General features: G+C 43.2%; 1 protein-coding gene across 3 annotated transcripts in view; it reads right to left on the bottom strand.

Annotated features, from left to right (window-relative positions):
* Window positions 1–18,184, bottom strand: part of CDH12 (cadherin 12) — a 534,988-nt gene that overhangs the window by 133,976 nt on the left and 382,828 nt on the right. The window lies entirely within an intron of this gene.

Raw genomic sequence — 18,184 nt, 5'->3', positions numbered from 1 at the left:
GTGAGGCAGAGAAGTACTATCATCCCAGTTTTACAGATGGGGAACTAACATGCAGAGAAACTGAGGCCCAGATCCACAAAAGTACTTAGGTCCCTAAACCCCAGATTTAGGCACATAAGTACCAGATCTGGCTCCACTGTGATCCAAAAATCTCCTGCTGAAGTCAGTAGGTGCCTACACTCACTTTGGCACTTAATTTTCCAGGTTAAAAGTTTCCTAAGAGCCTAAGTTTCTGCCTCTGAACACGTGCACTGCTGTCTCCCTTTAGGGTTCTGGCTGCCTAACTCCTGCCTAAGCCCCAGAGCAATCTACATACAGGAGGCAGATAAATGTTCAGCTGCCTGAATTGTGTGCAGGGCCTAATCCAATAGGCGTGCTCAGAAGCCACCTACCAGCTTGGGTCCCATTCAAAATCTGGACAGAGGAAGAGTGGTGCTGGTGCCTGCCTCATAACTTTTAGCCCAGTGAAAAGAATGTTCACGCAGAATGTGGGAAAGCCAGGTTTAATTCCCTCCTCTGCCTAAAGAGAACAAGGATTTTGAACAGGGCTCCCCCATAACTCTTAGGAGATATCTCTAACCATGTCTCTATTCTGATGTGGAGAGAACCTCAAACTCTCCTGTTGAAACTGTTTCTCTGTAGATAAATAATGAAAGAGTGATTGGAGCAGGGGGACTGGATTCAGGGTCTCCCATCTTTCAGGTGAATATCCTAACCCAGGGGTTGGCAACCTCTGGCACGCGTGCCAAAGATGGCACACGAGCTGATTTTTAATGGCACGCTGCTGCCTGCCGGGTCCCAGCTCCCGGCCCCGCTCAGCCCGTAGCCGAACCCAGGCCAGCAGTGGGCTGAGCGGGGCAGGGGCTGGGACCCCGGCAGGCAGCAGCATGCCATTAAAAATCCTGCCTGCCCTGGCCTGCTCTTCTCTGCCCCCCACCCCCTCCCGCGGGGGCAGGGTGAAGAAAAAGTCCTGCAGGCTGCTGCTGCAGGGCAGACAAACTCCCCCTCCCCCCGTCTCTTCCCCCAGCGTGCTGAGTTCCTGCCCCTCCTCCTCTCCCTTCCTGCCGCTGATCAGCTGATGGGCCTTGCCAGGGAGAGGGAGAAGAGGAGCCGCAGTGTGCTCGCTGCTCCGGGAGGGAGGTGGAGACGAGGTGGAGATGATGCTTTGGGGAAGAGGGTGGAATCAGGGCATATCCCCTCCAGCCCCCTGCCATGAGCCGCTCTAGCCCACACCCCCAGCCCTCTGCCCTGACTCCTGCATCCCCCACACACATACCCAGCCCTCCCACTTCATGCCCTGACTCTTGCACCCTCCTCACATGCCCCCAGCCCTCTGCCCTGCCTCCTGCACCCTCCTCACACACCCCCAGCCCCCTGCCCTGCCTCCTGCACACCCCATTCCCAGACTCTTGCACCCCCCACATTCCCACCCCCACCCTGAGCACCAAACGGGAGCTCCTGCACCCCTCACACCAAATGGAAGCTGCCCAGGTAAGCACTCCACACCCAAACCTCCTGCCCCAATCCTGAGCCCCCTCTTTCATTCTAGCTCCTGGCCAGACCCTGCACCCCAACCCCCAGCCTGCTCCTTCACCCCCAGCCCTGTGCTCAGTGCACTCCCACCATCAGCTCAGTGCAGAGAGAGAGGAAGAGAATGGGCTAGAACCAGGGAGAAGGTAGGCACCCACTCTATGTGGGCAGGGCTGGGATCCCAGACCAGCAGCGGGCTGAGTGGAGCCGGCAGCAAGGACCCTGGCTGGCAGGAGCCGGCGGATGGAACCCCAGGCTGGCAGCGTGCTGAGTGGCAGCAGGCCGAGCTGCTCAGCCCACTACCAGTCTGGGGTCCCGGCTGCTGGCCCCACTCAGCCCGCTGCTGGCCTGGGGTTCTGGCTGCCGGCCCCTTGCCAGCGAGGATCCCGGCTGCAGGCCCCACGCAGCCTGCTGCCGGCCTAGATGAAAGGAACCCCAGGATTGCAGCAGGCTGGCGGCGTAAGATCATCATTTTAATTTTATTTTAAATGAAGCTTCTTAAACATTTAGAAAACCTTGTTTACTTTACATACGACAATAGTTTAGTTATATAATATATAGCCTTATAGAGAGAGACCTTCTAAAAAACGTTGAAATGTATTACTGACACGCGAAACCTTAAATTAAAGTGAATAAATGAAGACTCGGCACACCACTTCTGAAAGGTTGCCGATCCCTATCCTAACCATTGGACTACAGGGTCAACTCCTACTTTCTTTTGCCCAACGACTGCAATATAATCTGCTATGCAATGATTCTAGGTTCACAGAATCATTTAGCCTTTCTCTAGATTGTAAAATTAACCTACTTGGATACAGATTTTAAAGAAAGCTGTCTAAAAAATGGCTTCTGTTAACATGATTTGCCTTGAGTGCGTATGGAGCATAACATTTTAAAAGTGGTGATTGAGGACAGTTTTCAAAACGATTAAAACAAATTGCTGTTCCTTCTGCCTTAATTGCAAACTTCATTATAAGAAACTACTTTTAAGATACAGTTTTTTAGAAAAGATTTCTGAACACAGCTAATTGTGAAGTCTCAGCAACTATCACGCAATGTACAAAGTACCCAGAAGCTCTACTTCATTATACATTTTTAGGTCAAAACATTCTAATTTGTGTTTCTAAAGTCAGGCATCAAAATAAAATGTGCTTAATATTCACACAGGCATAGTAGATGCCACTTTTGAATAGCTGGTGCTAAGGGCCAGATATTTTAAGGTATTTAAACACCTAAAGTTGATCCTAGTGGGCTTTTCAAAACTGAAGGCCAGATTTTTAAAGGTTTGTAGGTATTGTTGTGCTCAGCATTGTAATGCCTAACAGATTTAGGAGTCTACATCTCATTTTCAGAAGGGATTTAGGCACTTAGAAGCCTGAATCTCATTGACAGCCAATGGGATTTAGACTCCTAAATGCCTAAATCCCTTTGGAAAATGAGATTTAGGCTTCTAAATCAATTAGTTATTGTGACACTGAGAACAGAAATGCCTAAATACTTTTAAAAATCTGAGCCTAAGTGCTTGATTCTCATTGAAATCAATGGGAGTTAGAAACCTTTGAAAATCCTAGTTAGGCATCTTTCTGCATCCTTAGGCACCTAAATCCCTTTAAAAATCTGCCCCTAGCGGTATATCTATGAAGTATTCTGGAGTAAGCAGGACCTAGCACCCAGCCTGGATTGACAGATATGGGTTAGTGGTGCTCGTGCTAGCACTCTAAAAATTGCTGTCTAAACAGAGCTTTGAAATTGAGGGTCAGGCTGGAGCTCTGGCTCTGAAGCCCAAGGAGGAGTGCGTGCATCAGAGCCTGAGTCTCAATTTCAAATTTCTGTCTATACAGCTATTGTTAGAGCAGTAGCATGAGCCCAACTAACCCAAGTCTGTCAACCTAGGCTAGAAGGTTCACTCCACCTCACCTAGACATAAGTGAGGACGTCACGGTGTGGGTGTCAGCATGGGCTGCACAACCCTTCCTGACACCCTGCTGTACATACTCACTTGCAGAGTCTACATTGCAATGTCCTCACTTCTATTTTTAGCAAACTAGCTAGGCTACAACTAGAGCGAGTACATCTACATGAGCTACAAATCACACCAGCGGCTACAGCATGTAGAGGTACTCTATGCTGCCTTATTTACACTAGTGTTTTAGAGTGTTGGTTAGAACGTGCTAGCTAACACATTTAGTCCTAGTCAAACACACAAAACTCCATGCATGCAGTGGCCTGGAAGAAAGGATTCTTGTCCCACAATCTTGCAACTACTCCCCCCATGCACAATCAGCTTCCTGGGCTGTGTTTTGGGGCCAGAATCTGGGCCACAAGTAGTTCAACACCTCTGTTATTTTAAGCTGCCCACCTGACGATTCAGAAACATCCCTGCATTCAGGTAACATTCAGTTCACAGTAATAATGGCTAGAATTTTAGCTTACTTATTGATTTGATTTAAATAAAAGACTAACTGATGTAGAAACCGATCAGCTCACAGGGCAGCGACTGTCTTTCATTCTATGTCTCTACAGTGCCTACCACTATGGGGTCTCCAGCTTGGTTGAGGTACTTAGGTGCTACTGTAATAAATAAAATAATAATAATAATCACCATCATCACAACAAGTAAGAATATCTGTCATTCTCCACACAGACTTTCTATATGCAAATGGATATGTGGAGCACTGCTCAGGCTTTATCAGTATATTATATCAAAAATCCCCACCCGCCACTTGCTTTTAGAGGAAAGCCGGGTTTTCCTTCAGCAATAGCAGCTGGAAAAGCTCTGGAAGACATGTGAGATCATCCATTATTTGAACAGCAAGGTGTTTTGTCTCACTGGATTATGTTCAGTGATTATTGCTGGTTTAGATCTAAAAACCTGTGAATAGAGGCTTTTGTAAGCATTAGATGTGAGCACTATGGAAAAGACTGTCAAATATCTGGAAAAAGCTATCTGACAGAATTTGGTTTTTGTTAGGGATGTGGGACATGGAGTGGAAGTAGCAGGAAAAACTGGATGAGTTTGGAGTTATTGAACCAACAAAGTATCAAGAGGAGCTGCTAATTTGACCACCTGTGTCTGTATCATCTCTCACAGGAGTATAAACTGCAATAGTGAGCATTTGAACCGCCCTTCCAACATGTTTTTTTTTTCCTCCTGAATGCTTTCAAGTCTGTTGAAAATATTAGTTACCCTATTGCTAAAAAGATGGAGCAGAAATATAGCAGGTTCAGCAGCAAGTGATGAAAATAATCAGAGGTGTGGAAAGACTTTCATATTAAAAGAGTTTTAAAAGATCATTACTGTTTAGTTTTGAAATGAGACAAAGTGTATAAAATAATCAGTATTACAGAGAAGGTAAACTTGCTGTTTCTTCATAACTTTTCTTATAGTATAAGAACAAAGGGACATTCAATTAAATGGAAAGGTAGCAAATTTAAAAATGATAAAAGGAAATACTCTTTAGATAACACATAATTAACCTGTAGAACTCTCTCTCACTAGAGATCACAAGGCCAAGACTTACGGGAAATTTTAAAAAGTACGAGACATTTATAACAATGAGTTATACTCAGTAGGGTTAAAAAAAGGGGGATATAAATCCTTAAAGGATAAATCAGTAATGTTTTTTTGGATGAAACTCCCTTATTGGCAGATTATTGCAAAACTATCTGCTTCAGGGTTTTTCTACCTTCCTCTGATGTACTGGACTCTGACAGAAAGAGCATACTGCACCACCGATCTGATGTTCCCATGTCATATGAATACCGGGTATCATATTATGAGGTATTTCAAGTTATTTTGGATACTCCTTTATATCAGATTAAGCAATGAGAGCCTCTTTTTTAATGTTCTAACATAAATAAACCTGTACTGGCAGATGAACTACATGATTCACCAGATCTTTTCCAGTTGTAGAATCCAGTATCACATTGTTACCATATCAATATTTGACTTTGTATTTGGATTTACAACTGGATTGCCACCTAATTTGCATCCCAGAATTGGTACACCCACCTCATTTAGTCAATTGCCAGGGAAGAGAGTGACTCCAGTGAACACCATAAACTCTGAAGTGTAATGGTGTTGTGAATTCAGTTGTGAATGGTCAGTTTCAATGGTATGCCTAAGGTTGCTTGAAACCTTATTATCCATCAATAACATGTGTGAACTGATGTTTGTGTGTCAGATATTTCCCACTGCATGTCCCTTATACTACATACTTTTACCCTTCTCCCTTATGGTTGCTATTTCAGTTACCTTGGTTGTTGTTTATGCTTAAAGCAGACTATAAAATAAAAGTAAATATCTCCCAGCAATGGGGACTGGGTGACCCTGAGGACTGGTAATGAGATCTATAGCCATTCCTTTCCTGATTGCCAGTTTGAATCCAACACAGATCATTAGTTACTGAAAGTTACTATTGACAGCTGTTCAATGGCTTCTGTGAAGAGAGTTTTGTGTGCCCCATTTATCTCTACCTCAATACAGCTATCACCCTTGTTCCTCTCTGACCTCATCACTTGTTTCTCCTCTTTCTCTGCTCCCAACACCCTATCCTTATCCTCTGGGACATCAACCTTCCTTCTGATGACCTGTCTCACTGCTGCTTCCTGCTTGCTCTTCTAAATTTTCACTTTCAATGTGCAGCTCTGAACCAGGACCCCTGCTGGCCTCACCAAGTATTCCTTTTGCTCTCTCAATCTCAGCATTCCCTTTCTCTGATCTGTTTTCATACCGCTCATGAAGGGAGAGTTCTGTCCCCATTATATGTCTATATCCTCTTTTTTTCCTCCTTCCATGACACTGGATGTGGAGATTTTTAAAAGAAAAACCTTCCTGAGTGACAGCTGCTTTATATTTGGTTGATAGAATGTTACTATCATTGAGGACCCATTGATTACTAAGTAGCCTAGACAGGTGGGGATGAATGCTGGGGGCCAGCAAAGAAGAGAAGGATGATCCTTATGCCTTGTGATACTTTCTTGGGGGTGCCCAGGACTCTGTCATCTTGTTACCCTCCTGCCTCCAGAGAGAAAGAGAGAGAGACTTGATGGTGCTCAATTCAGTGTCAGCTCCTTGACCACACCAGTCTGTTAGCCAGTCAAACAATCTCTACTCCTGAGGGAATTCTGCACCAAAACATTAAAAATTCTGTAACAAATAAAAAAAAAATTGTGCACAATATTTTCAAATTCTGCATATTTTATTTGTCAAAACAACACAAATATAATATAATCACACCCGTTTCAATTATTTTTGGTGATTTATTTCAAAATGCCTGTCAGCAAGTATGTCTGTAACTATACAGAAAACAAAAAAAGATTTAGGAATTTTTTTTTGACAAATAGGCGTATTACTAGGCATATTGATACAAACCTCTGAGTATCAATTCATTTAAACTACAATACAGAATCACATTTCCCGCATCCTTCAGAAGCTGTGCAAAGGCTTCGGGGAGTCGGGTAATGGAGGAGCTGAGGGAGAGAGAAGTAATTGCTGGGAAGGAGCCTGGGGGTGAACTTGGAAGGTTGTTGGGTATGGGTGGGAAAAGTATGGAACAGGGTTTTTTTTTTGGTGAGGGAGGGATTGTTAGGGAGCTTCCCCCATGCAGACCCTGGCTAACCCCTAGCCTCTCCCATTCAGTTAGGCACATTTGCCCTTATCCCCATGTGTCCCTGCACCCCCATGTGTTCTTGTATCTCTTGTCTATGTGTCCCTCCACCCCCACTCAGACACCCACTCTCCCCATCCCCATGTATCTCTGTGCCCCCACTCAGCCACCCCGTCCCTATGTGGTCCTGCACCCCTCCCCCATCCCCATGTGTTTCTGTTCCCCTGCTCAGCCACCCCTTGTCCCTAGGTGGCCCTGCACCCCTTTCCCCATCCCCATGTGTCCCTGCACCTCCCTCCGCCCTGTGGACCTGTGCCTCCACACCCATTTAGCCCCTGCCCCAGTCTGTCCTCCCCCACTAGCCCTTATGAGCCCCGACTGACCCACCAGCAGCCCCACACTGTTTGTCTCCCCATATGCCCAGTGTCCTGACCTGGCCTGACAGGTGCTGTGAAGAATGCAGGCTCTTTACTTCCCTAGATGGCCAGGAGCTGCTGCTCTGTTCTAGCACCACAGTGCCATCTGGTGGGCAAAAGGCGGAGCTGCAGCAACTTTCCAGCAGAAGCTTTTTTCTGTGCAAAAACTTAATAACTGCAGCTTATTAATTATGCACACATGCAGTGGCGCAGAATTCCTCCAGGAGTATATCTCCTCATGGCAATGCTAGCCCTCACTTTGTTTTGCAGATTAACAATAGATGCATCCCAGTCCCTGACCCCCTTTGAAGGATTCCCTTGTGATATCCAGGCCTTGTCACCAGCTACTCACAGAAATATCAGGTTTGCTATCCCCAAGGGGACAGTGTACATACCAGCTTGTTTTATTCAGATGAGGATCAGCTCCTATATAATGCTAAGATATATTTATAGCAAGTGAAATCATATGTTTATTATCAAGGATTTAAGAGATAGTGAGTAAGGATAATGGAAAGAGAAAGGTTACATACAAAACAAAAATCTATACATGCTTTCTAGAGACTAAACTTTAACAGGCTAACCATCTGACAAAAGAGCAATCTATTCTCACCAAAGCCTTCTTGCATCATTCCTAACCGAGTCTGGTTGGGATCCTGTTTTCATGAATATAATCACCCTAACTGATTACTTTGTCAGATGCAGGCTAAAGGGGTGTTTTTTGTCTTCCTTTTATATTTTCCAAAGTCATTGTTTGTTCTCAAGATGACCCTCCACCCCCGTGGTTTATTCCCTGGTGTGCTAATTCCATGTTGACTTCACAGCCTCATGTTAAGTGTGTATGTAAACAGGCTTTCCATTTTGTTTGCTATAATGCTTAATTTACATGTGTAGCCTATAGGATACATTATAGATTTAAGTTACTTTAAGTATAGGGATAAGATATAGAATTTACCGGTAATCCAAGGAACCTACAGGCCCAAGCCTATAAAACAGTATCTTAAGCAGTTAGCATAAGGAAGTTAGGTGTATAAGCCTTAGCATAAGTAAGTTGACCAGCAGTGTCCCTACATCACAAGACAGGGCAAGATATTATTTTGCAATATATACTTTTGCTGAGATCTTGTGTAAAATTTTGACATGTAATTGCAAGTATTCAGTCAATGCCAGTTTGGGATCTTTTAGGAAAGGAACACCAGCAAATGCATAACCACAACATTATCAGAGTAACCAATTGACATATATGCTAATAAAATAGGGATAACCAATAGGATAAGGACATCCCAACATTATTAGGTTGAGGAGGCTAGTTATGGGAAAAGGAGGCAGAAATATCTTATGAATTTTCATGGCAGCCATCAAATCTCAGAGGTTTAATTTATCAATTGGAGATTCTTAAATAATTAATATAGCCAATATAATCACTATACAATCAATAGATCAGGAAACACATGCGAACCAAGACGAACAGGTGAATACACATCCTTGGTCTGGCAGAAACCTATTTGTCAACCCTGCCTTAATTTAGACTTTTAGGAACATATAGTCTCTGTGTGTGCAAACTCACATATACAGAAAGAGCTTCTTATATGGTATGAGCATATACATTTCACAACAATATTAATTATCAGTGTCACTTCAGCTTTTACTGAAGACCTCACATGACATTCTTTATGGATAAGTACAATGAAAGTCATGTGCTAAGTGTAGTGAAAAGAAAAGGAGTACTTGTGGCACCTTAGAGACTAACCAGTTTATTTGAGCATGAGCTGTGCCACAAGTACTCCTTTTCTTTTTGCGAATACAGACTAACACAGCTGTTACTCTGAAACCTGTCATAAGTGTAGTGAGTTTGTCAGGCCAGTTAGGAGTTGCTATTACAGAACAGTGAAGCCTTTGTCAGCTTGTAAAAATCGGTCTCAGTGTCACACACGTATTGCATATTTGAGAAGAGCCACCTCAAGTAGAAGTAAGACACAGAGACAGACTTTGACAGCAGCAGCTGCAGAGGGGATAAGGGAAGAATATCGAAGTCTGCCTCTAGGTACCACTTTTACAAAACCCTTATATATCAAATAATTAGCTAATTAATGGCATTATAACATAGACTTGTCTTGTTAAGTTCCTTTAATTCTTACTCATAGCTGGGAGAAAAGCCACTTCTTAGTCTGAAAATCTTAATAGCGGTGGCTCAAATAATAAAACGCTATTTGTGTAAATAAATGGTTGCTTTATTTAATCCTAGAAGTTTGAGACTCTTTCTTAAGGACCTTGGGTTGATGAGTTATTTAAACATTTCTGTTGGGTGCACTCTACCCAAGCATACATTTCAGATCTCATTTTCTTGTTTTGTACATATATTGTACTGTACAATATTACAGTATTCCCAAAATATCCATTTACACATCTCTCCTGTACATTTTCTCACCCATCTTCCACTTCCTTCCAAACTATGCCTTATGCCTGAAACGCTTTTCCGATTTGGGTTTGCTCAACAACTACCACTTAATTCCAATCCCTCTTTAAAACATGCTTCCTCTATCAACACCAATCCCCTAAATACAAGTCAGATGCTTCACTATCTTGCACCTTGTGCAGTCATTTAGAACATGGCATAGGGAGTGCAAATTGGATTTAACTGTTACCATTTTGTCTTGGTATTGTTTCAAACCCACTTTTTACTGATCTGAATGACTACATATGGTGCAGAGCAACAGAGAACCAAGCCTTAAGTCTTAATATTCCGCTGAAGAAAATGTGACATTCACACCACTCAGCGACTATACCTTCTCCTTGAAATACAGAGTATTGTGTGTCTGAACTGCATTACCTGTTTCACTTTGATTATAAACTTCTTGGTGCAGTGATTGTGTTTTCTTGCAATCAGTAGGTGGGACTGCAGCCCATGTAGACAGATCTGAGCTTGCTTTAATCTAGCTAGGCAGCATAGGTGGTGGCACAGGCAAGCCACATCCATCCAGAACCATACATACATACTCAAGGGGCTAGCCGTGCTGTTCTGACTTCACTGCTATTGTTACTCAAGATAGCATTGTATGTCTACACATGCTGCAATAACAGCTCCCAAATGCTGTATAGATATACCCTATGTTGTGCACAGTGCTAATAACAACAGCAGTGCTCAATAAACGACAAATAACGATGGTCTCAAGCCATTTCCTAGTGGGATGATGCGCACATAACAAAAACCACAGCCATCATTGGCAATCTGAGCTGGCCAGAAAGTGGAATTTCGATTTTGCAGGAAATTCAGGATTGTTGATGTTTTGTTTTCTATCGGAACAAAACATCAACATTATGGAATTTCCAGCAAAATGGAATTATCCTTCTTGGTGCTCCCCAAACTGCCTGACGGGCAGTGGGGCAGCTGGCTGCTTTACCGACTGGCTGTCTGCCTGGCTGCCCAGCCAGCCTACTCTTCCACCAGCCAACCAGTTCGGCAACAGGCAAACCATCCAGTTCCCTAGCTGGGTGAACTGTCTGGCTTTCTGGATTCTCAGACAACTGGCAGGTGGGTGGATGGGGTGCCCAGTTCTTCTGCCAGCTTGTCAGGCAGCTGGCAAGCTTGCCAGCCAGATAGGCTACTAGCCAGCCTGTCTGGTTTCCTGCCAGCTCAACTGCTCACTAGCTGGCTAGACAGATGGCTGGCTGGCAGGAAACCAGACAGGTTGTCCAACCAGTCTTCCTTCCTGGTTTCCATCAAAAGTTTACACAGAACTGACTGTTCCTGCTGAATATTTTGATTTAGTTGAAACCGCATTTTCCATTACATTTTCCAGTTGTTCTCTTGGAAATGTTTTGATCAGCTCTATTGTCAGCATTATTGGCCAAAGACTGAAGGGGCACAGAGTTTAAACTTTCATCACTTCTCTCTCAAGATCAGGGCTAAGGTGCCTGGTCAGGGCAGTATGAGGGGAATCTTCATTGCTTCGCCCATGTGGTATTTGATCTGTGGCTCAACCGAGGACTCACAAGCATTGTAGTTCACAGACAGGCATGCTTAGCCATGCCATTTAAACAGATTGTACTGTATTCTGTCCCTCCTTTTTATAATATTTTTCTGGATTTTAAGACTTTATTTTACATATAATTTGTCTAGAAGATTACTTTTATCTCCAACACGTGGACTGTATATTTTAACCCTCTTATACCCCATAAACAAAAGAGAATTTGTCATTTTCACCATGTTTGTGATCAGAGATTTTCCTCTTTAAACTCTTATTAATGCAACTTCTTGTGACCACTTTCTTGTCACTCTGAGTCTTCCTGGGATTGTAGCTAGTTTGCCACATGGAGTTATTTCTACACCTAGAATTAAAGTCATTAATCATGTTTGGTTTGCTGATTCCCATTTGCTTAGAAATCTTGAGAACATTTTGCCTTCTGCTTTGTCCTATTCTAGGCCTGCGTATGACTCGATTGATTCATGCAATCCATCAGTGTCTGGTCTTTTGGACCAGCTTGCCCTAATACTGCAGATGGTTCATGCCTGCTTACTCTTTGGTGTTCACTGCAGAATTATACGCTCAAATAGTAGGGTGGGGGAGGGGGATGAAGATGCGCCCGGTGCCTATGCTGTACATCTATTATAATCAGTTTAAATCTCAGCTTGTTCTCATTATCCACAATGTCTTTATGAGAGTACAATGACGGGGATATAATTGCTTGTCATAAACTAAGAGCTGAGTTGTGACAATGAAGTCTTGTGCTTGCTTTCTTGTGTGAGAAATATAAATAGAAGGCAGCTAATAGGAAAAAAATAGCTCAGTAGCTGGAAAGCAACTTTAAAGAAAAATGATGTCCATAGCCACTCAGCCAGTAACTGGAAAAGCAGGTTTTATAAACCATCTTTAATGTTTACAGGCACTCAGTGGCTGAGAAAAGTAATACCTTTAAAATATGTTTAATGTTTTGAACCGTTTGGTGGCCAAGAAAGCAGTTCCTGCTAAAAAGATATTTAATGTTTAGAGTTGTTTTGTGGTAAGTAAAAAGAAACGTCTTGTTAATTTTTAACATTTACTGCTGATCAGTGGCTACTAAAGCAACTATTGAGACATGTTTTATGTTTAGAGACGCTCTGTGCCTGTACAAAAATAATTCCTATACATCTCAAGCCAATACCAAAGCATTGCAGTATCTTTACATCAACAATATCTTCACTGACAAAAGCAACACATACCCGTAACTATCTAATACAACCTCTCCTAGACCTCAGGATGATTATGCATACCAGTACTCACTACTTGGCAAGCAACTGATATTCAGCATATCAAAAGTGCCTAACATATCCATTCAGTGTAAAAACAATATTAGAATCTAAGAGCCAAAATGCTAGCTGGTTAAGTGGACAGATGTGTTTCAAGGTCTGGGTCTGAAGATCTCTGAATTTTGGCGGTGATGCGATACAGTGTATGGGCTGAGCTATTAAACTGAGAAGAGCCAGGAGCAAAGATTGGATCTAAGTTTGGATCTGAACTTCTCCAATGCTGAGGTCTTCCAAGATGAGATTTTGGCTTGCCACATCTCTAGTTAAACATACCAAAAGTCTGTGTCCAAATATAGACGAGAGGGCTCACATACCCAGAGGAAAGGTATATTTCATAGTGCCAACTTGGCAACTATTTGGACATGTGTTTTTACTACATATTGCTTTTTGAGTTTTCACATCCTTCAAAACGTTGAGGTTGTGAATTAGCAAGAACTGTTTAATCAGTTTTCACCTAGCTTTAGTTTTAGCGATTTCTCACTTACAATCATTGTGCTCCAAGGGGTTTGCAGGACTCAGCCCAGTATGACTTTCATTTCAGATGGGCTCACAGAAGTCAGTATTATTTGTCATATTTCATTGTTTTGCTGACAATATTCAAACACATAACTCTGTCACATTGATCATACCAAGCCCATCTTTGAAACTCTCCGTTGGTTACCCCTTCACCTCTGCATCAAATACAAGCTCCTTGTCTTATCTTTAAGGCCTTTCATAACTTTTAACACTATATCTATGTATTTTACTAATCTATCATGATATCAAGCCTCACTTAGTTCCACCAGCATTCCTAGCCTTTGCTCCCTACCTGTCTTCTTCTTCCTTAAACACCTCTACGCTTTCTACTAGCTGCTTCTTATGCATTGGAAAAACTCCCTGACAAAATCCAAGCAGCCGTGACCTCATCTTCCCTCAACTCCCTCCTCTGCTATGAAGTTTATAAATCCCACCCTGATGCTCATGGCTAGGCAGTTGGCAGACAGTGACTACTGCTTTTCCTGCCTTTTTTTCCCCTGCTCCTTTCCTCTCTACCTCCACTCCCAATTAAAAAAAAAGAAATATAATACAAGTATCTAAAATAGCTGTGGCAATTCTATATCAGGTTTATGTCCTGTATGTTGTATCCTCACCCCCTACCCTTAATCTGTTTGTGTTTTTAACCTGTAAGCCCTTAAGGACAGGAACTTTCTCATTTGTATTTGCAGAGCACACAGCACAATGGGGCCTGAGTCTGACTGGGATTTTGGGGTGCTACCAGAAACAATAATATGGGCAGCTGGACTGACATTTCCCTGTTAAATACTATTTTGGCTCCCCAGATTGGACACACTGTACTAAGTGATCTGACCTTTGATATTTAAAAAGTGATTACTTGTTATTATGGTGATACTATGGTGAGGCAGTTCATATAAGTGAGAATGAGCTAAAGATAAAGACAGAGGGATAACTTTCCTGGGGCAGCAATATGGTGAAGAGGTTTTACCTTAATTTAATATGAATGTATGGAATGTCTAGTGTATGCCCCCGTAATGTTATCTGTTGATCCTAACTGAAAAAATGTGCATGTTTTCTCACATTCACCTTACTTCCATATATAAACATAGAATCCTCTGCGTTTTTACTAACACTTCACTAATTAGTTTGCTTATTGATCACTGTAATTCATCTGGATGGTCTCTATGTCTATTCTTGGTAGGCAATTAAAATACTACACCATGGGACCAAGGTTAAATGCAAGAAATGAGTTCATAGGCACTAACCATCATACAAAATAGCTGGGAAGCACAGAAAAGGGAGAGATAGATACCATGTCATCCCACCTGCCCTATTGTATAGTATGGACACTTTATCCATACCATGGCAAATAGAATCAAATTATAATTATTCTTTTGAACAACATACAACACATTCAATTATTTATGTATTTAGTTCTAAATAATAATCTTTAAAAATGCCGATCCAAGTCTCTAGATGCCCTACCACACCATTCATAAAACAATCAAATTGCAGCAGCATTGAACTAATCATTTCAACAGGCATGCTACTAGCCAGCCACTTACAGAAACTCCTTTGCACCCCTCCTTCGTTGTGGGCAACATACCCTCAGACTTCTCCAAAAATCTTATCAAACAGATGTTTGTTGCAGCAAGCTTAGGAGGATGCCAAATTTAAAATATTTATATAGATAACTTATATATATAGATAGATAGAGAAGAAGAGGTTAAAAGCAGCACCAGAGAGGCTGCACAGAACCTACGAATCAGGAAAAGGTTTATTGAGCCCACCAATAGGGAGAAGGCTTGCTGAAGCAGTCGATCAGGGCTGGCAAGGACCATATATAAAGGGCTGCTCAGCAGAAAAGAAGGAAGTCTCCCCCTGGAAGGCAAGGGAGGAGGACTGGCTGCCTGCCTGAAGAAGTGCCATAGATAGCACAGTGCTGGGCAGGGGCAGCAGAGTGTGAGGGTGAGCTGCTGGCTGACCACTGCCAGGCTGGGGCCTTGCTACAAGGGCTGAGAGGGTGCTAGGGCTATGGGGGAAGTGGCCCAGGGAAAATAGGCATCAGGTTGGAGGAGCTGTAGGGTCCCTCGGTAGGGACCTAGAGTAGCGGGCGGGCCTGGGTCCCCCCCCTTGCACCCCACTTGCCAATGAGTTGAGTGGCCAGGATCCAGACTGCAGTTTGCCCCTGAGGTGAGGGGCTGGACCTTGGACTGCAGTTGGCCGCTGAGGCAAGTGGCGGGACTAACGACTGCCAGTCCCCTGCAAGGGGGGAGATACCGGAGTGGGGCACAGCCGGAGGATTGTGCCCAGAAGAGGATGCTACAGTCAAGAGAGCAATGTGGGTCCAAAGAGTAGAGATAGCAGTGACAGCACGTGTGACACCATTAGCTGAAGGTGGACTGGAAAGGCCGAGAACTAATTCCCAGGATGGGCAGCAGGAGGCACCTGGTGGTGAGTCCTACTTTATCACGATCATGATCCAGAGTCAGTACTAAATCTATACCAAATAGAATTTTCAAGTAAAACAAAATATAAATATTTTAGGGCACCCATTTTTAGATACTTATTAATTAAAAGCTGTGAAGGCAGAATAACTCCCACTATCACCAGTAGTTAATTAAAAAAAATACAAAGTACAATACTGGCAATATTTTCTTATAAACAGGCTCAATTACACACACACACACACACACACACAGAGGTTCGGCCGATGGCGGTTCCCAGAGGACGCAGTTCACTGCTCCAGGCCAATGGGAGCTCCTGGAAGTGGTGGCCAGTAAGTCCCTTGGCCCGCGCCACTTCCAGCAGCTTCCATTGGCCTGGAGCAGCGAACAGTGGCCCCTGGGAGCCGCCATCTGCCGAACCTGCGGATGCGGCAGGTAAACAAACCAGCCCGGCCCGCCAGGGGCTTTACCTGCACAAGCAACAGAACAAGTTTGGGAACCACTGTTCTAGAGGCAGAGAAAACAACTGGAGAACATGGAATCCTGATAAGAGGATACCAGTAGAGAATGCGTCTTTGTAGGCAGAGTGGAAATTCAAACCTATGACTCTGATATCCCAGATGAATGCCCTAACTGCTAGGCTATTGGGTGTTCTGCTGACACATCCATGGACCAGCCTCAAAAATTCAAGACCTGCTTGCCCCCAGCTGTCTTTTAGGAAGGTTAGGCATGCTCAGTGCATGCCTATTGGATCAGGCCCCACAGACAAGATAGGTAGGGGAACACCTAGTTTGAGAATCCTGATGGGGCTTACGCATGTCTCAGAGCTGCAAGCAGCTCAAATTAGCTGTAGGACCATTGTCAGAACTTCAGCAGCTTTGGGCAGGCATACCATTGGAAATTTAGGCACGTATGAGGATTTAGGTGCCTACTGGGTTAGGCAGCAGCAGAGCAGTGGATATTTGAATGTCAGTGTTGCCTACTTTTTGGACTTGGGCATCTATGAGGGCAGTTAGGCACCTAAACCCCTTTGTGAATCTAGCTCACAGTGCTTAGTGCAGTGTATTAGACATACTGTGCAGCAGAACCTGAAGGCAGCTCCTCATGCAATGAGACACCTGGTTCTATTTTGTTAGTTTCTATATAAACATACATATCCACAATAGAGGGAAAAAAGAAAAGAATTCCCTGATCATGCAAACCGTGTTATTGGTCATCATTTCTTTTTGTCTTTTGGTATAAGGTCATATCCTATTAGCATTCATTTACTATCTGATATATCCTCTCATGGGAACTATATTTTGAACTCAAATCTAACCAGTCCTTTCCATTATTAACTAATTGAACTGCATGTGCATTTTTATAACTTACTGAACTTCTCTGAACCTACTTGTTAGGTCAGGATGATAACATGATCTGACTGCTTGATCATATTACATATACAAATTTCATACACATCCCAGTTAATTCCATAGGACAATTTAGGTAACTGGCTAACCTTTTTTTGCCCCCAGGATAGTCTATCCAGTCTCCATTATATGTGTTGTTTGGTTAGAGGGCCAGGAAAAGCTGTCTCTACAGTTTCAGAGTTAGAAAGCCTTAGCAATCGTTCATACTTGGAGTTTTAAATTATAGCCTAGGAGGTGATGAGCAACTCTGATTTGTGAATGTGCCAGGAAAAGGGAAAGCAGTTTTGGAGTCAGTAAAGAGGGTAATAAACAGCAGCAACCAGGCACCCTAGACATGGATATGTGAAAGCTTCTGCCCCCTGTCCCATAAATCAGAACTAAGCAAAATGGTTGTTGGTCAGGTAGTACTACCTTGGGAGAGAAATTGGTTCTTGTTGTTTGTTTGAACTGAAATCCTTGTTTCTATCCCCAGGTTGTGTGGATAGCTGATCATGATGTGAGCACAGTTTGTAACCATTTAAGAGCCAGATTGTGGCTGTTCTAGTGGATGCACAAAGTAGTGGGGACCAGGCACCAAGAGTCTTTTCCCCATTGTACCAATGCCCAGGCACCTGTCATAATCACCTGAGTGCAAAGATTGTGTGAATCTAGTACCACCATGTAGAGCAGATAGGCTAGTGTCATGGTTCTATGCTAAGCCTCTGCCCTGGACAGCTGAGCTGGTGCAAGGAGAGAGCACACCACAATGTGCAAACATCCTTCCTATTTGCATTCCTCTCAAAGCCCATGGACCCATTTTGTTTGAGTTATCCTGGCTCCTACAGCTGTACAGCCCTAAACATACTTAACCCCATTCCTTCCCAGTGCAGGCTATAACTTAAATCCCTTGGTAGCCATTTATACATTAACAGTGGGGAAGAGAAGAGACTTGAATGTAAGAAGATAATGCTAAAATAAAATTGAAATATGTATATCCCTAAGAACAAACCCAGCA

This window comes from Chelonia mydas, chromosome 2 (assembly GCF_015237465.2).
Source record: "Chelonia mydas isolate rCheMyd1 chromosome 2, rCheMyd1.pri.v2, whole genome shotgun sequence".
Taxonomy (NCBI): Eukaryota; Metazoa; Chordata; order Testudines; family Cheloniidae; genus Chelonia; species Chelonia mydas.
Note: the sequence above shows the minus strand (reverse complement) of the source record. Positions and strands in the feature narration are given on the sequence as shown.